Source organism: Crocodylus porosus, unplaced genomic scaffold (assembly GCF_001723895.1).
Source record: "Crocodylus porosus isolate Cpor-Errol unplaced genomic scaffold, CroPor_comp1, whole genome shotgun sequence".
Lineage (NCBI taxonomy): Eukaryota > Metazoa > Chordata > Crocodylia > Crocodylidae > Crocodylus > Crocodylus porosus.
In genome coordinates this window covers 61,207,845-61,227,053 of record NW_017728948.1, presented here as the reverse complement: position 1 = coordinate 61,227,053, position 19,209 = coordinate 61,207,845, and positions in this window count along the sequence as shown.

Sequence of the window (19,209 nt, the reverse complement as noted above, 5' to 3'; positions counted from 1 at the left end):
GATGACACCAGCGCCGCAGTCTTTGGTTGACTGCGTGGATCCTCCTCTCCCTCCTCAGCCCATAGCCCGAGACTGGGAGGATGGACGAAAACACCACCTGAGCTCCCAGACCCCTAAGCCCCATTCCCAACTCCCTGTAGCACCTCATGACCTGGCTGGGGGTACTCTGAGCCGTGCCATTGGTGCCCATGTGAATAAGGAGCATGGGGTAGTGGCCTATGGGCCGGAGGAGCTGCGGGATCCTCTCTGCAATGTCTTGGATGCGGGGCCCTGGGAAGCAGCAGACTTTCCGGGCTAAGGGGTCGGGGTGGCAGATTGACCTCTCGGTCCCCCGCAGGATGGAGTATCCCACAACAAATACCTTTCGCTTTGACTTGGGGAGAGCAGGGGCAGTAGCTGCGGTCGAGCCTGGGTTGCCTGCAGGACCCGGCAACTGAGCAGGCTCTGCCGGGGCTGCAAGAGGTGCGAACCTGTTGCTAAGCTCTGGCGAGGGAGGGGCCTTGGTGCAGTGGGCCTTGGGGCTCTTGACCACCTTGGTCCATGCCCCTGACTGGGCAGAGCGGGAGGTCTCAGAGTCCTCCTTAGTCATGGAGGGAGACAAAGCTGCCAGATGGTGGTATCCTACTGCTCCAGCTGCAGGCAGAGCTGCCCCAGGAGATCCAGAATTGTGGCCTGGGTGATGTGGAATGCCTACAGCCACTGCTCATCATCCCAGTGGCCTGGACAATGTGCAGCCCTCAGTCCTGGCTGCCTGGCTGGGCCCAGAGGCAGTGGGGCTGGAAGCCCAGGAGGGCATGGATGGCTCCAAAAGGGGCATATAGGAGCCCATCATCAGTGTTCCTGCCAAGGTATGGCCATCTGGGTTTCAGGAAGCAGATGTGTGGCATTGGCAGCCCTGGAATGGCACGGTGGGGCTAGGAAGGTGGTCACTGCATGTAAGGGAGCCAATGGGCCCAGACAGCTGTAGGCCATCTGGCATCCAGCACAGTGGGCCAGCAGGGCCAGCACAGTGGCCAGCAGGAGCCAGGGGCAGAAGCAGCCATTGCACAGTGAAGCAGAGGTTGCAGCAAGAGAGTTGCTGTGTGCTGCTCCTGTGCTGTGTATGCTTCTCCTGGTCAGAAACAAAGCTGGTCAGGGAGCAGGAAGTGCGGCTGACTTTTCAAGATGGTCTCTGGCTGCAGGCATCTGCGTCTGGAGTCTGCAGCTCCCCTGCATAGTGCCAGGTGCCCATTTCAGGGCCCCAGGAAACAGAAGCAATTTGCTGTCATGAGTAGCAAATCTGCTCCCATGTCCCTGCATGTGTAGGCACCTGCCCAGGAATGTTTACTCGTGAATAGTTTACTTGCAAGTATATTGGTTCCACATAAAATGCACATGTGGACACACCCATTGTGATCCAGATTGGTTCTCAAAGGTGCCTAAGCTCCCCACTTTGTTAGAGCACTAAGCACGCCAACAACATTGACGTCAGTAGAAGTGCAACACCCTTAAGTCATAATAGAGCAGCATTGGTGGTTGGCAAAATTCCCTTGTAAGTAGAACACTTTCCCAGAAAGTAGGATACCTGGTCATTAGGCCCTTCTCATCCTGAAGAATTCAAAACCTATTACCTGCTCCCTGGGTTAGTCATCTAACTATCAGGTTAGGGGGCCATATACAAATGAAGCAAGGAGGTGCATAATAGTAGTCCACTAGTGAAGCCATTCCACTGGGAAAAAAAGCCTAGAAACTAGTACCTGCTTCCTGAACTGCTTATTCATTTGAAATTAGACAGTTATTGATTTAAAAACAGAAGAAAAAAACTTCGAAAATAGGCAAAGAAGAGCAGAAACCAGAAATCCCCCATGAGCAATCCTCCTGTACTATGTACTGAATATAGTGTTTAGAATGTGAAATGTTCTGTGTATACTAGGTGTCCTGTTCAGGGAAGCACATCCTCTTTAGATGTGAAGACCTTAATCAAGATATCTAAGCTTCAAAGAGAAGTGATAGTTCAGACACACCCATACCTATCATTTTCATTGGCTAGATATAGATGCCTCCTTACTCAGCACATAGTTACTCTTTGGAACCACCTAACTCTGTTAATTCTGTATTCCTAATTCAATCCTGCTCATCTCTATCATTCTTCTGGGGCAAGACACCAAATTTAATGTATTGAAACACCGAAGTAGAAGCACCTCTGCAAATGGTTTAAATAAGGTCTGAAATGTTGCATGTTGACCTAATTTGACCTCCTCTGAAATTTCATATCTTTTTGTCCCTCTTAACTTAAGAGAGAATTCCAGTGCTCTTCTTGCCCTTGGCACAAAACCTGAATAACTGGGATTTGTGAGGAGAATGATGGATGCAGGGTTTGGGTGAACAGAATTCATCAGTTCAACTTGAATGGAGACAGCCCCCAAAATAACCCAATCAATTGTTATCCCCAAAAGAGGTTTTGGGGACAATAGATTACTATTGCACTGGATACCTTGGCTCTGTCCCTTCACATATTCTTGGTATCTATCAAATACATATCTTCTATGTATGCATTTCCCTCCAAGAAATGAATGATCTTAAGGAGTGGTTGTATGGAATTACTGTCAATTACTGACCTCTGCTGCTTCAGGTCTGGCCCCATTCCACCTCCCCCCACCCCAGTTCAGCTCTAACCCTGCTCCACTCTCTTCCTCCCTGCCACTTCGGGTTTGCCCCGCCCCACAACTGCTTTGGTCCAACCCCGCTCCACCCTTACTCCTCCCCACCACCTCAGTCTGACCCCGTTCCCCTCCCACTGTGCTTCAGTCCAGCCCCACCCCTCCTGCTCCCTCTCCCCCCTGCTGATGTGAGTCTGGCCCCACTCCCCACCTTCCCTCTGCTACTTCAGATCCACCCGGCCCAGGTCTGCCTACCTCCCCACTCCCCCTGCTCTGTCCCTACCTGCCACCTCCCTCTCCCTGCTGGCTGTTCTGTGGGGCATCTGGGCCTGACGGTGGGGGGAGCGCTGCCACTGTGATGCCCCCCTTTCCCTCAGGCAGGGAGGTTAGGGGGAAGCCCTGCTTCTGAGACAGCTGGGGGGTGTTCTCCACTGCCACATTTCCCTGGCAGTGGTGCAAAGTTGGGCCTGGGTTGCCCAGCCAATCACTGCCTGCTCTCTCAGGGGCACACATGCAATTGGCCAGAAGTATTACAGACAGGCAGACACACACACACACACACACACACACACACGCACACACAAACTAAGCCTTTTATTATATTAGAATGACAGGAAACTGAATGAAAAAATAATATGAAGAAAGTAACATTAGAGAAATAAATTAAAATGCTGCATGTTTTTAAGATTGCTCCTGGTTTCAATTTCCACATACTTAACACTTTGAAGTGTTTTGCCTGAGAGTCCTCAACATAGCCAGTTATGCTCATAAATACAAGAATCTAAAATGTAGTAACTGAAAGGTTACTGACTTTATATTAGCCATGAACAATAGATGCCAACATTCACATCATGGGCAATTATAACTCTTATAATTTATTCAGAATTAGCAATGTCCTTAGGGACAAAATCCATCCCACCTGCTTTAGCAGGGCTACATGGTGATGCCTTGTGAGAGAAAGTTCATCCTACTTTGAGGAAAACTATCTTGCCGTGGAGGCAGAAAAATGACAGAAATGGAAGGAAGCAAAACAAGACTGAGACAGACATCCATGGTCCAGCCCTCCCTTGTGTTGTTTGCCAGAAAGTCTGCTCTAGGATCAGCCTTCTTCGCCATCAAAAGACACATTTACAACCCTTTATTTGACTTGTTGGAGTGATCATCCTCCACCATAAGGGATTGCTGCCACTGCCAACATACAATTGTCTTTGTCTTTAGGATTTTTTAGAAAGCATATTCAACTTGTTCTAAGTGTAAAATTTATTAGTTATATAATTCTTGTTGACATTCTCAATAACATAAAATCAGGCAAAGAAAACCTTTTATTTTCTTCTGGAGCTTGGGAAGGACTTGGCAGACTGGATCAATGATGTGTATTGCATTAAATCATTCAAAAACATTCACTTGAGTAGTCCAGTACAGCTCACTTAAAACTCCTACTGTTAGGATTCATTTTTACTATGGTTAAAGAAAGCAGTGTCAAGGGAGTGTTTACCAGCTGAGCTAAAAATAAAAAGTGTATTTTTGCAACATAACATAAAAATGCAAGCATACATGAGGGATGCACATTCACCATTTTGTTACATGCATCACATCCTGCTTGGTTCATTCTTTCATAACAGGGGTTGTTGGCAATATGCTTGAATGTAGTGATAGTTTTCATAGTTCATTGTCAGCTGTTTTTTTACAGCAGCTGCACCACATACTCCCTGCGTAGGCAGTTCTTGTACTTGTGTTTCCTGATGTCCTGAATTCTAGGTACCTTTGATATACTGCTGCGGATGATATTGTTGTTTACATAAGGTCTCCTTCAATGAATCTGGGATAGGAGTCCTGCTAATATTAAAAAATATATATTTCTAAAAAATCAAACTAGGTTACAACTGCTGCAGGTTTATCCCTATGCAAAGTATAAAATACACTTCAAACTTTTTTTCTTCATTTTCATCTTTTAAGACTGTAAAGATATGATGCACAACTAAAAAGCAAAATATCAGCATTTGGGTTATTATAACTATTAATTTGTATTGTGGTACTGTCTAGAGGTCCCATCCCCATTACAGTAGTTGTCATGTATATGCATAACAAAGGACAGTTCATGTTCTAAATCAGAGGTACTCAACCCCCAGCTCAAGGGTCAGATCTGGCTTGTGGAGCCATTACATACAGCCTGCAGGGTTCCTCACATATTGGAAAGCTTGGCAACTAGGAATGGTGAAAGCTTTACCTTACTGGATCTCACCTCACCCATGCCACTGCCTGTGCAGTGGGATCAGGGCTGGTCTGCCCCTGCATACCCAGATCAGGCAGGGCTGCTCCCCACCCTGTACATTCAGATTGGGACCAAGATACTCCATCCCACTTCCCCTTCATGTCTAAACCAGGACTGCTCCACCTCATCCCCACCCCAGGCACATGAATCAGGGTACCAGGTTGCACACTCCCCCATCTCCCAACCCCAGCTGGTTCATGCCTATTGACTGGATCCAGCCTGCAGAGGGACTTGGCACCATCCATTCAGCTTGTAAAGCAAACAAGTTGGGCACCACTCCTAGAAACTATAGCTAAGTATTTCTCATTACTGAATGTCAGAAAATGAATTTTGAAATACAGATTCAAAGTAACATTGAAATGTCAATGCTTAAAGGCATCCCATCCCATTATCTATGAGACAATTTCAGTTCACAGAACCATTTTGGAGCTTCTGTTCTAACCAGTAAAAATGAATAGTTCTTTCAAAATCTTAGTTCTACCCATAGAGACCAGTCTTCAGGAACAGCTAGGGATTCAACTTCAGTTAAGCAGGAAAGAAAGGGTATATCAGCTAAAAATTAGACTCTGTTCCTGATCTATGCAGCCATAGCTTTTAGCTTTGGAAAAATCTGTTTTTCTTTATCCTGCCATTCAAAAAAAAGGTGTGTATTACATTTAGGGGCATACTGTATAGAAGAAAATATGGCATCGTTTCTTATCTACAGTGTGGGGTTTAGGGATGGCTTTTGCAATCCTGGTTGTACATAGTGAAGAAGTAATACTCTCTGGTATGTTACTGTAAATTCAATGCGGTGTCCTCACAAGAAAATTGAAGGATTTGTTGGCTTAACTCTGAGACAGTCAGGTGGGTGAGAAACTGGCTGCAGGATAGGACCCAGAGAGTCTCAGTGAAAGGTTCTGTGTCATCCTGGCAAGAAGTGGGCAACGGTTTCCTGGAGGGGTCATTGCTTGGCCCAGTACTTTTCAACACCTTTATTAAAGATTTAGATGTGGAGATAAAGAGCTCTCTGGCCAAGTTTGCAGATGACACCAAGTTATGAGGAAGTGTGGTCATGCTTGAAGATAGGCTACAGATGTAGGCAAACCTAGAAAGGCTAGCAAGTTGGGTGAATTGGAATCTGATGAAGTTCAACATGGAGAAATGTAAAGTGCTCCACCTTGGGATGAGCAACCCTGAACACACCTACAGGCTTGGTGGCACCAAACTGACCAATCACCTACACTGGAAATCTTCAAAAGGAGACTAGGCAGTCACCTTGCTGGGGTCACCTGACCCCTAGTTATTTTTCCTGCTTGGTTCAGGGGGCTGTACCTGTTGAACTTCCAAGGTCCTTCCCAGCCTTACAATCTATGGATCTATGAACTAACTCTATTTAAATTATTTCTGGATTTCTATTGGTGAAACAAAGAAAATCTAGGAAAACGTCTAAATAGCACATAAATAAAGACACTAGAGAATAAAGTAGGAAGTGCTGCAGATATCAATAAAACAAAGGTTTGAAAAAGCAACCTAAACAGTCTGGGAATATGAGCAGAAATAATTAAATTAAGCTTAGAACCTGCAACTTAACACATCTGGGAGAAATATCCAGGTAATTAATAGAAGGAAAAATTTAGAAAAGAAAAAAAACTGAACAAAAGTTGGGGCAACAGTGGAAAGAAAAATAAATATGGTATTGTAACATTGTATGATGGAAATAAAATCAGTGATTTTGAAGTTTACTGTAAAATCCTGATGGATAGACAAATACATAGAGGCATTATGGCATGAGGCAAGGAGGTAATAGCCCCTATATATATAGCACTAGAGAATAAACCTGTAATATTGTATACCATTTGGGACATCTCAACACCAGAAACTTGTCAAGAAATTCAGGAAAATGATTAAGTAGCTAGAAGGGTTGATTTATGACTTACAGTGTATATAAATAGATATATAGTGCATATACTGATACGAATACCTTATAACTATCTCAGAACATTAATAAATCTTATAAAACTGCCAAGAAGCAATAGACATTTATAACTGTCTGAAAGCTGTAAACACAGAAGCTGGATTTTCTTATCCTTTAAGTAGTACCATATACCAGCATCCTATTAAATCCAATATACTATTTACTGTAACTGGGGACACATTCTGTCCTTAAAAATGGGAAGAGAATTCTTTAAAATTATCCAAGAAGATATGATTAGACATAACAACAACAACAAGAGTATAAGCAAAGCTTGATATCAGGAAAAGAAATCATAGTATTGAGGCCATTTAGTCTTAAAAAATAGACCTTGAAAAGTGATGAAAAGTGATTGTGCCCGAAAGCTTGCAAAGATCAATTTTACCAGTTCTTTAGTTGGTCTAATAAAAGATATTATATTTACCCAAAGAACCTTGTCTGCCTCTGTCCTTAGACCAATATGGTTACAACCAACACCTGCTCCATCCCTTGAGTCATTTAAAGTTGAGTGAGACATAAATAATTCCCCTTCCTTAGAGTTACCTTCCCATACTCTCCCTCCTCATCCTCTCACAGCTCTCATTTCCTTCACCCTTCTTACAGATGCAGAAATTTCTTGTTTGCTTTGTTCCAGGGGTACCAACTGGAGACAGAAAGTCTGAAAGTGGCATTGGGACATGCAAGCAGTGCAATTACTCTACCTAACTGCTGGGCTTCAGTGCACATAGAATGATAGGAAACAGCAGGACATTGATATTCATTAGCAGTCACAGCCTCAGGACAGAGAGAGCATAGATGTGCCCTATGCCAACCTTCCTTACCCAGCTGTTACATTTTCAAACAAGCACATTGGTGGCTTTACTCATGATGACCTGAAGGCCAATTTGGAAAAGCTCCCTGCAAATATGTATGAAGTTACCACTTTATCTTCCTTTGAATCTTCCTTTTCTGTCCCTTTATTTCTTAAAAATGACCAATAATATTTAAGAGGCTAGTGACACAAAGTCACTTCTTATCATATCACGATGCTCAAATATTGTCCAGTCATTTTCTTGTATTATCAATCTGTCTAGAAATCATCTGTATTTCTTGTGAACTTCACTTGTAAACTCTGATAAAAGAATCATATTTTTCTTTCTGTTTTGGTACAACACTTAGCACAATGGGATCCTGGTCCTTGGCTAGGGCTCCTAGGCACTTTAATAGTATAAATTAATATTGCTATCATCATATCCATTAATGTCATTAGACACTTGAAAGTATGATAAGGAGTGAAAATCTGCACTAGAAAAGAGATGGACAAAATGACTTAGCAGGTATATTTCACTTATTTAGACTGAAAATGTATGGGGATATTAAAACATTCCTGTTTTAATCCTAACTGTGACAATCGCAAGCTACCTCATTTTACTCACAGATAAATACAGCTTGTAATGAAAGTGGTCTTAATGTGTCATCAGACTAGTCAATGTGTTTCATCTGAAGTACTACACAGAAACAAAAAAGCATATAAAAATTAATGATCACACTCTTGCACACTCATTACTTTCAGTAAGAAAAAATGAGGCATAAAAATCAAATATAATGAGGCCATTACCGAGGAAGAAATAGGGTAATCAATTTCTAATATATAACACTAGTACAATGAAATTAGTTATAATTTAAACATAGTAATCTGCTTTTGTTAGGTATGCAAAATGCAAATGAGACATTTTAGTACAACTCCAATCCCTTGCAGAAGTCACAGGAGTGATCTTAATGAGGTGACTATAAGGTTAATAAACATTTTCTTTTATTATACAATTAATTTTCTAAAGGTGTAAAATTTTGTTTTGAAACTCCCCTTTGAAACTTTGAATATGCCATTTGAGAGAGTGTTATGAGAAAGAAAGAGTTAAGAGAGAGAGTGCTATACTTTTTCTGCAATGTTTGGCTTTTCATTGAAATGGTTATAGAATGTGATCAGGATACATAGCTGCTAAATTAAGCACTTCTAGTGATATGCTCTGTACCTCACACATTGAGTAACGCTTAAATAGTTAAACATTTTTTTAAAATGGATATGGGGATGTGAAGTCTCAAAAGTGATGTTTGTACTTCTAAACTGCCTTCTGTTAGAGTTTCAGACAAGGCAGTATTATTTCATATGGAATAAATAACAGTGTATATTTTTGTTTAGAGTTGGTTCTTGTAGCAAAATATGCAAAATCAAAGTCTCAGAGGAAAATATAGAAGAGAAGAGTATATAAAATATACAGTCACCAATATAACAAACCAATAGGGCCAAAATGTTGATAAAGGGGCAACCTTTTCTTGTATCTTCATAGGAAAACAGGGGACATCTGAATATGCTGTGAATATGCATTTTCTGACCAAAATCCATCACTGATACACAGGTACACTGTAACGTGTTATGTTTAAGTCTATAATTTTGAGTTTCTTAAAAGCTTTGCTAGGTGTGTCAAAGCCTTTTTTGAGAGAAAGTGGATAAAAAAATAACAGAAGGTACATTTTCACCTATAAACAATTTTCAATCAGAAAAAGCATAAAATGTAATTTAAAGAACTGCATGAACAGAACTTGGATAGGCTAAAATGGGCTTTTTTAGTGGCATGTTCATCTTGACTCTGAACAAGTAGTAAAGAAAATGTCGAAAGAAAACCTGTTTTGTAATATTTCTGGCCTAATGGTTCTAACCAAAAAGAAGTTCAAATAATCTCAAAAGGCTTGGGTGAATGCTCACACTTATAAGTTCTTATCTGAACAAAAATCCATGGGTAAAATTTTCAGAAGCAGTCAATGAGAGTTTTATTATTTATTTTATTGAAAGTTAGCCTAATGTGGAACAATTTTTAAAATCCTAGAGCAAATCTTCTGAGGTTTAGCAAGATACTCAAGCCCTCATCCAATCTTCTCACTTTCAGCTGAAATGTGGGCACCATTACATATTCTATTTTCTCCAAATCAAGCTTACTATACAAACAATTCAACAGCTCTTTTTATTAACTTAGCTGCAAAGCATTGAACATATATGCTTATCATATCAACACAGAAAACACACAAAAACAAACAGCACAGACTTTTAAAATGACAACTGACCTAAAATAGCTGCAGTCCATGAAAACGTGGTAACAGGTGGTACAAAATACATTTGAAAACACATTTTAATTGCAAATATGCATTTATCATTCTATAGCTGGTGATAACCATCTGGCAAGATATCATTTATGATACTAACAGCAAGACAAGTCATGTCACAGACTGTAAAAAAATGTATTTTCTGCTTTAATTCCAGTTTAGTAATCATGGAAGTAATTCATAATTCAGTGTTTAATTCAAGTATTAAAGCTCTTCTTTAGGTTGCTAAGCAAGTTTTAAGGCATGTTTGAAACCAGTTTGTGTCCTTGTCTATAAGGCTTCCAAACTTAATATCACAGATAATATAATTTTTCAACTACAATTACTACCTCAGAAAGTCCAATTTTTTTTTTAAAATTGTATTTCAGGTATATTTTATAGTTCTTTCTGGAAATAGATGCTCCTTGAAATTGAATATTTTAGACTGCTGAGCTAAATAAAGTAGATAAAGTATTCCTGAAAGTTGCTTTCTTTATATAGTTACTTTCTTTGTTTTATGCATCAATAACAATCTATTGTTTCTAGCCACAAAACTTTTAATGCCACCACAGATACTACTCGAATCTTTGACTTTTATTTAGGTCTGTCACAGAACATGATTTTGTCAGTGGTATGAGAATTCAGGTACAAGAAAATCAGACAAGCCTCTTACATAAAATGCTGCCTGTACTCTAACTTGTAGGAGAAGCTTTTGATAGTATCTGAAACCATACTCAGCTCATCATAGTAGTCTCTTAGGAGTTACACCACTGCTTCCTGTCTAACGTTTATTAGGTTCTAAAAATACAATAACTTCTTGGCTTAGAACATGTAGGGGATGTCTACATGTGTAATTAAGGTGCGTGAATAAACTCCCAAACCTGTTGCACCAGACTTTGTTGTTCCTAGGTGCCATGTCTTCACATGCACCCAGAACTGCAGCACTCTGAGCCTGGTCAGAGCTGCCCTGGCTAGCAGGGGGCCCCAGGAGTCAGCCTGCAAACTCAGGGCTGCTCCCCTTGGCTCAATGTGCTGCAGAGGGGCTGACTGGGGCACAAGAGTTTTTTTGTGCAGGACTAGCCAGCAGACAGCACCTGCACTGAAGCACCCTCATGCCCCAGCCAGCCCATGCAGTATCTACACGTCTGCTGCTTAAAGGCTGCAGCAGGATAGTACTTGTATCTACTACTACTTGTGCTATCCTGCTATGAAATAAATGAATTTACTCCAGCCTGATAAGGGTGCACATGTAGACACATGACATTTACTGTGCAGCTAATTAGTCAACTGCTCAGTAAACATCTCATGTAGATGCATCTATCCATAAGATACATAGACCACTGCCCCTATATTTGTCTAGTCATAGGTTAAGGGGTTTATAGTCTTTTCATAATACAGTCTGAAGTGCTGTGGGAACCTATTTTTAATTTGTATTTCTCTTCCACCCAATTTGAAATTTGCTCTGAAGCAATGTTCAATGCTGAATCAATAGACTTTAAAAACAAAATGTGAATTTCATTTTCCCATTTATTTTTACTTTGGTTCTCTGCCTCACAGAGTACTTCTGTGTATTGTGTTTCATCATAAAGGGTACTGGAATGAGTTTGCATGAAAGGTGTTAGAAAAACGTGTTTAGTATTTTATTGTTAGAGGAATGCATTCCTTCCAGATTGCTAGTGCAATCAATAAGATGAACGAGTTCCTTGAACTCAGCTTAGTGCTTTGTCTGCAACAGCACCATTACTGAGGCACCACATTACCTGGCACCTTTTCATCAGGGGTGGCGGCAGGACTAAACAAGTGCATAGAAAATGAATGCCACTTCCCTTGACTTGATGGGAAGACTTGTTAGATTTGATGCTCCTAGAGAGCAGTGATTGGGAGAATCCCCTTACCACAGGTATCCATTTAAACTGTCCTGTGCAAGCTCTTCTTTCTTATCTGATTGCTTTATGGTAGCTGAAGAATGGTGATTGTGCAAAGGGTGAACTGATATGGAAACTGTGAGCTTCTAGTTACCTTTAAAAAAATCCATCAAGACATGTGGTAAGGTCATTAGTAAGACAACATGAAGAAAATTCTGTAGTCCTGCATCAAAAGCCCTCACACTCTTGACCTCCTCCTCCAAAAAAAAATCATTTATATCATCTATTGAATCACGTATTTTAAAGCCAGAGAAATATACATTATTTATGCCAAATATTCAGCAACACTACTCAGTCTGGGCATTATTGAAAAGGAGCAATCTCTGTCGAGCAATGTAATATTTATCAGTCTTATTTACACTAAACATGCCAGGAAGCTATAACTCATATACTACATGAAAATGGGATTAAAATAAATTTGCCAGTAATGTGCAGTATTACAACTAAATCACTAATGGTACAGCAGACACAGAATTAAGAGAGTCAGAAATAATGACAAAATATGCACCACACCTCCCACAAAATAAAACAGAACAAAAAACACCTCCCCCAGCTCAATTTAACTACAGCTACCAGAGCTAGACTTATTTTTAAAGAAATTATTGTTAATGCCATGCAATTTGAGACTTAGCAGTATCAACCTAATCTGAGTTTAACATTTTTCAGCAATCTATTTAACCTATTTTAGTAGAACTAATCCCAAAATAGAGTTTCAATATTTCGAAAGTGGTTTATGTTCCAAAACAAAATAGAAATTCCATATAAAAAAACCTAAAAAATACAAGTAATGGAATGATTTTTTTTTTTAAGTTCAAAATAGAAACAATAAAATAAAAAATCTTCATTTATATTAAATAAAGTTTGGACATGTCAAGATGACAGGTTTCTTTCCAAAACAATAACATTCCAGAAAAAATATTTAGGAATGTTGCCTATTTTTTGAGCATAAAATTAAGAAATATTATGAAAGTGAACATTTCACCTTTTTTCATAGTAATGAGATATTATACTATTAGGTAATAATTGATTCAAAAGCTTTACTTAGGAGATGTTGGTGTAGTGGAACTTCATGCAATAAACCTGGTAACTGATGTCATAAGTGTTTGTCACCAGGTGGTTTACACATAGGGGGGCACATCTACACAAGATGTATACTGCGGAGTTGACTAATTAAGTGCTCAGGAAATGTTTAATTGTCTACATCTGTGCCCCTATATGAGAACACAAAATGAATAAACTCTGCAGCAGGGTAGTTGTTGAAAAATACAAGTGCTACCCTGCTGTGGAGCTTTTTCGTGCACAGCAGCACATATGTAGATGCTGTCTCAGCTGGTTGGGGCATAGGGTGCTTCAGTGTAGGGCTTGCCAGCAGGTAGCCCCAGCACTGCCCTTGTACTTCAGTTAGTCCCTCTCCTGCACCTAGAGCCTGGTTGGAGCAGGCCTGGGCTGGCAGGTTGACACTCTGCATCCCCTTCCAGCCCAGGCAACTCAGAACAGGCTCCACATACTGTTCACAAATAAACTGTGGATCAGTAAGCCCCAGAATTTATTTGTGCACATTGATCACATGTGTTGATCCATTCAGGGTATACAGGTTTTGGCCTACGTGAAGACTTGGTACAGTAATGCAGAATAATCTGTTTACCTGAACAGGCTAAGAACAATATACAAATATACGGACAGTAAAAACACAGGAGATGAGTGTTACATTCTTAATAGCTTTTCTAAAGAAAGAAAGGGGAAGAAAATGGAAATAGAAAGGTGTAGGCTTATTAAAGATTCTTTTCCAAATTCAGCACAAATCAACCTCCACACTTCCAAGTAACAACATTGCATGGTTGTCCCTTATATCAAGATTTACAACACACAGTCTCAACTTGATTCTCCATTAGCATAAATTATGCAACTACAAAATTCAAACTAGCTGAAGAGATGGCCAGGAGTGTGTCTGGAATACTCAATTACAAAATAAATGTGCTTTAAGCCAACAAAGAAATATTCATCATATAATGGTATCTTTTTGTAGGTAAACCCAAACCAGATTTCACCAATACTTAAAGAAGATGGGGAGGAAAAAAAAAAAGATCTCCCTACATCTACTGAAATAGAGGAATCAGACTTGTAAATAAGTGACAGAGATAGGGGCTCTCCATCTTCTTTTAGCAATGCAGTGTCAACTGTGCTTCTTTTTCCATTTTTCTACTGTAGCCCAGACAACTTGGGTATATACTCCCCTTCTCCAGTTGAAGGGGATTGCTAGCAGGCAGGTGCGCTGTGGGGGAACTGCAAACTGCTCAATTTCCCTCCGTCCCTATAGAACCAGGTCAGGACAGTCAGGGAACTTAACTATATACAAATAAATAACATAAACAATACCCTCTGGGTAAATTCCATAAAACCTTACACCAGTGCTCCAGATACAGGTAAGTCATAGGTAAATATCTGATCTGAAACAGATAAACCCCAAAATAAACATAGGTAGCTCACAGATAAACTATAGTTTCATAGTTTCATAGTTTGTAGGGTTGGAAGGAACTTGAGCATATAATTGAGTCTGACCCCCTGCCATGGCAGGAAAGAGTACTGGGGTCAAATGACCCCAGCAATGTGTTTGTCTAGCCTCCTCTTAAAGACCCCCAGGGTAGGAGCCAGCACCACTTCTCTTGGAAGCTGGTTCCAGATCCTGGCCGTCCTGACCGTGAAGTAGCGCGTCCTGATATCTAACCTAAACCTACCCTCTGCCAGCTTGTGACCGTTATTCCTAGTCACTCCTGGTAGTCCTTGGGGGAACAATGCCTGCTGGTCCCCTCTGACTAGTTTGTAACAGGACACTAGATCCCCCCTCAGCCTTCTCCTGTGGAAGCTGAACAGGTTCAGGTCCCGTAGTCTCTCCTTGTAGGACCTGCCCTGCTGACCCCTGATCATGCGAGTGGTCCTCCTCTGGACCCTCTCCATATTGTCCACATCCCTCCTGAAGTGTGGTGCCCAGAACTGGATATAGTACTCCAGCTGTGGCCTGACCAGTGCTGCATAGAGGGGGAGGATCACCTCCTTGGATCTGCTTGAGATACATCTGTGGATGCATGCCAAGGTGCGGTTGGCCTTCCTAACTGCCTCTCCACAATGCCGGCCCATGTTCATTTTGGCATCAATGATGACTCCAAGATCCTTTCCTGCCTTTGTACTGACAAGAAGGGAATTCCCCAGCCTGTAGGTATGGTGCTGGTTCTTCCTCCCCAGGTGCATCACCTTGTACCTGTCGGTGTTGAATCCCATCCTATTCTCATCCGCCCACCCCTGTAACCTGTCTAGGTCAGATTGCAGCCTAGTCCTCCCTTCTAGCGTGCCCACATCCCCCCACATCTTAGTATCATCAGCAAATTTGAACAGGGTGCTTTTTACCCCTTCATCCAAGTCACTAGTGAAGATGTGGAACAGTGCGGGCCCGAGGACTGAACCCTGCGGAACTCCACTGCCCACATCCCTCCAGGTCAAAAATGACCCATCCACCACCACTCTCTGGGTGTGGCCCTCCAGCCAGTTGGCGACCCATTTGACTGTGTGGGTGTTGACACCACAGTCCCCCAGTTTCTTAATGAGAAAAGGGTGAGAGACAGTGTCAAAGGCCTTCAGAAAGTCTAGGAAGACTATGTCCACTGCTACCCCTGCATCTAAGGATTTGGTGACCTGGTCATAGAAGACCACCAGGTTGGTCTGACAGGATCTGCCTCTAATGAGCCTGTGTTGGTTGCCCCTAAGCATGACCTCCCCTGCCAGAATAATTATCTCAAAAAGCTTGCCCAGGATTGAGGTAAAACTAACTGGCCTATAGTTTCCCAGGTCCTCCTTCCTCCCCTTTCTGAAGATGGGAACCACATTGGCTTTCTTCCAGTCCTCTGGCACCACAGCAGAGCACCATGAGTGCTTGTACAGCCATGCCAGGGGTCTTGCAATGACCTCAGCTAATTCCCTCAATACTCTAGGGTGGAGATCATCCCGACCAGCTGATTTAAATACATCCAGTCCCTCCAAAAGTTCCCTGACTAGTTCCTCACTAATCTTTGGCCTAGGTGCACTTCCCCTGTTGTTTAAGGGGGGCCCAGAGGGGGAGTGGCTGTTCCAGTCCCTGCTCAGGAAAATGGAGGCAAAAAAATTGTTAAATAGGTTAGCTTTGTCTTCTGGTGTGACAAGCAAATTTCCTAGCATGTCTTGCAGGGGCCCCACATTACCTGGAACCTTCTTTTTGCCCCCAGTGTATTTAAAAAAGAACTTCTTGTTGTCCTTGATCCAGGAAGCTAGTCCCAGTTCTATCTCTGCCTTGGCCTTCCTGATTGCCCCCCTGCATCCCCGAGGAACCACATTATAATCCTCCCTGGTGATGGCCCCTCCCTTCCATTGGGTGTGCGCCTCCCTTTTAGCTAGGAGACATTCCTGGATGCTTTTGTTGAGCAATGGGGGCTTTTGCGCCCTCCTGCCCCCTTTGATCCATAGTTAGCTAAGTATGGGTGAACAATAAATAAACCACAAATAAATACAAATAAACAACAGGTGAAATAATAGCAACAGGGTATCCCAGGAGAGCCCTAGGACTCTACTCATCTATTCATATGACAAACATAAGAGTTCACGAAATATAAGGCATGACATCACACCACTTATGGCGCAAGAACCCCAAAGATAAACTTAATCCCAAGGGGAAACCCCAATGCCTTTGGGCTTTTCCCAAACCCTACAGGGAAGCTGGTAACTTTAGGCAGGCCCTCCCAGTGGGACCTCCACTTACAGGAGCCCTTAACTAACCAGTGGGAACTCCCCCCTTCCCTGTGGAAATCGTCTTTTCTCTGTAACTCATGGCTCCCAGGCCTGGAGAGTGGCCCTCGTCCACTGAGCCAAGCTGCTCACTCACCTGTGGGGGGCTTGGGAAGGGGGGGTCACTGTCCCCTGGAACAGGGATCCACTATACAGGGCTTCTAGGGCCTCTGGCTTGGCCCGGTCTGCTGGCTCAGTAGCCTGAGCACCATTTGGCTCCCTGGACTCAGCCTTTTGCTATGGGTCAGAGGTCTGGACCACTTTATACAGCAGCAGGCTTGGTCCACTCCCAGACCCTCTGTGAAGCACTCCCACTGGCCTGTGCACCATCTCTGGCCGCATGCCAGAGGTTACAGACCCGAGCCACCTCATGCAGCTCCCGGTGTCTGGAAACCATGCGCTGTGCTGCACACCAAGAGCCCATCTGCTGGAGCTATCTGCCATTCCCTGCTGATGGAAGTCTTTAGGGGCACTTCTTGGTTACTGCTTCACCTTGTGAGCAGCTCTCCTCAGCTCTTCTAAGCCCCACTCTTTCTTCTCTGTCCCGAATGCGTTCCCCTCATGCTGGGCACACCACTCCTTTATACACTCCAGGGCTCCGCCCTCTGAGGTTTTCTGGACTTGAGTGTTGCAGGCTTCAATCAGATCCAGGGGGGGAGGAACTCCTCTTCCTCTCCCATCAGAAAAGGGGCGTGACTTAATTCCTCTTGCTGCCTCCTGATTGGTGGATGGGCTCCAACGCAAGCTCCAAAAGGCAAGCCTGCTATACTACTCTTACCTTTCATGTGTACAAAGCAATAATGGTGTGCAAATCTCTCAGGAATCACTCAGTCTATTTTAGGGTGTGGTTTGATAGCTACTATAATATGTAGCAAGAAATTTATGGAAATGTACTCCAGTTTCAGCCTCCTTAATGTGGCAGGGAGCCCTTCCTGGTGAGAAGAGAACAGGCAATCAGCCCCTTTTTTGTGACTAGAATCTCTCATAATAAGAGTCTCCTCTTACAGCTATAACCTTTGATTTACAAATGCTGGGATGGATCATTTCATTGTTTAAAATGGCTGCTTCTACTATACTGGTAAATTAAGGAGGGAAAAAATCAAAGGCATTTCAATTGATATTACATTTTTATTTAGGAAACCCCCCCCTAAATCTGGGGACAATTCTGAGTTGATAGTATTACTTACACATATCTTTGAACAGAGTTAAGTGAAAAATGGCTCTTCCGGTCTCATGCCATGTCCTCCCTCTCACAGCTCCAGAAACACAATCATTAAAATTAAACCAATGCTAGTTTGAATCATTTCTTCCTTCAACGTTACCTTTCTGAACATGATCTTTAGAATCAGGGTGCTTTTGCTGTGATGTATTTGGTTTTGACACTCTAAGCGCAGGCTTTATACATTACTACAAATGCTTTCTTTTCTTCAAGTAAAAGCAGCTCACTGTTTGTTGTGCTGTATTTTTCCTTGGGGTACTGTAGCTAAAACCTTTAAGTGAAGCATTTTCAAGGTTTTCCTTTTTCCATGTTAACCAGCCCTTGGCTATTCATTTCATATATTTCTTTACAGCTCACCTTCTCTAAAAGTGCCCTTTAAGAGTTTGAGGTAAATACTATCTGAGGGAAATTCCATTTGGACAAAAGGATTTTCTCAGGAGGATACAGAGAACAGCACAGAAAAAGCAAATAATGTGTATATAAATGAGAGTTGTGTAGCTAAATCCCCTAGTTGGTGCTGATATTTTTGGGCCAGACACTTTCACACACAGCAGGCACATAAATGAACTTGGGTGCCTAAGTTAAATCCTACTCCAGCCAACTCTAGTCCCTGAAAAAAAAAAATGCAAATACTGGGTTGGTACTCTTTCTGCACATTGCTTTATGTGACTCGTTCTTAAGGGGCAGAAATGGTGTATCCCAAAAGTAGAGACAATAATGGATTTTCATGGACTTGAACAGAACGGAATAGAATTGCATTTAGTTGCCTAAATCCATTCACACCTCCTAATAGGTGGAATGGATTCTGATCCTTTAACCAGATGTATATAGAGAACTCTATAACCCCTTTCAGTTCTTCCTCTGTCTTCACAGAAAATCTCCATGCACCCTGAAGGAAAGAGGTAGTTAGCTGTGTTAGTCTGAAGTTAGGTAGGGTCAGGACAGGGTGGGATTTTTTAGGGTATATCAAAGCAAGGAGCCACTATGCAAGGTCTTCTTCTCACTTGTGGTAGAAGTTATCTATGCCTAAATTAAATCTGCTTATAGCTGCATTAACTGTAGCTCTGCATCTGCATATCCCATACCTTTTTGCTAATAGTTAAGCAATTGTTAATTATCTGCTTTGAAATATAAAAAGTCAAAACGTTAAATAATTTATTGATGTTAGAATTTGCAGTCTAGAAGATGCACTGGGAAGGTAGGATGCATTGGGGAACTTGGGGGACTGAATCACTTAACTTTTAAAATGTGCCTTTTTGAACTCATGGTTTCAG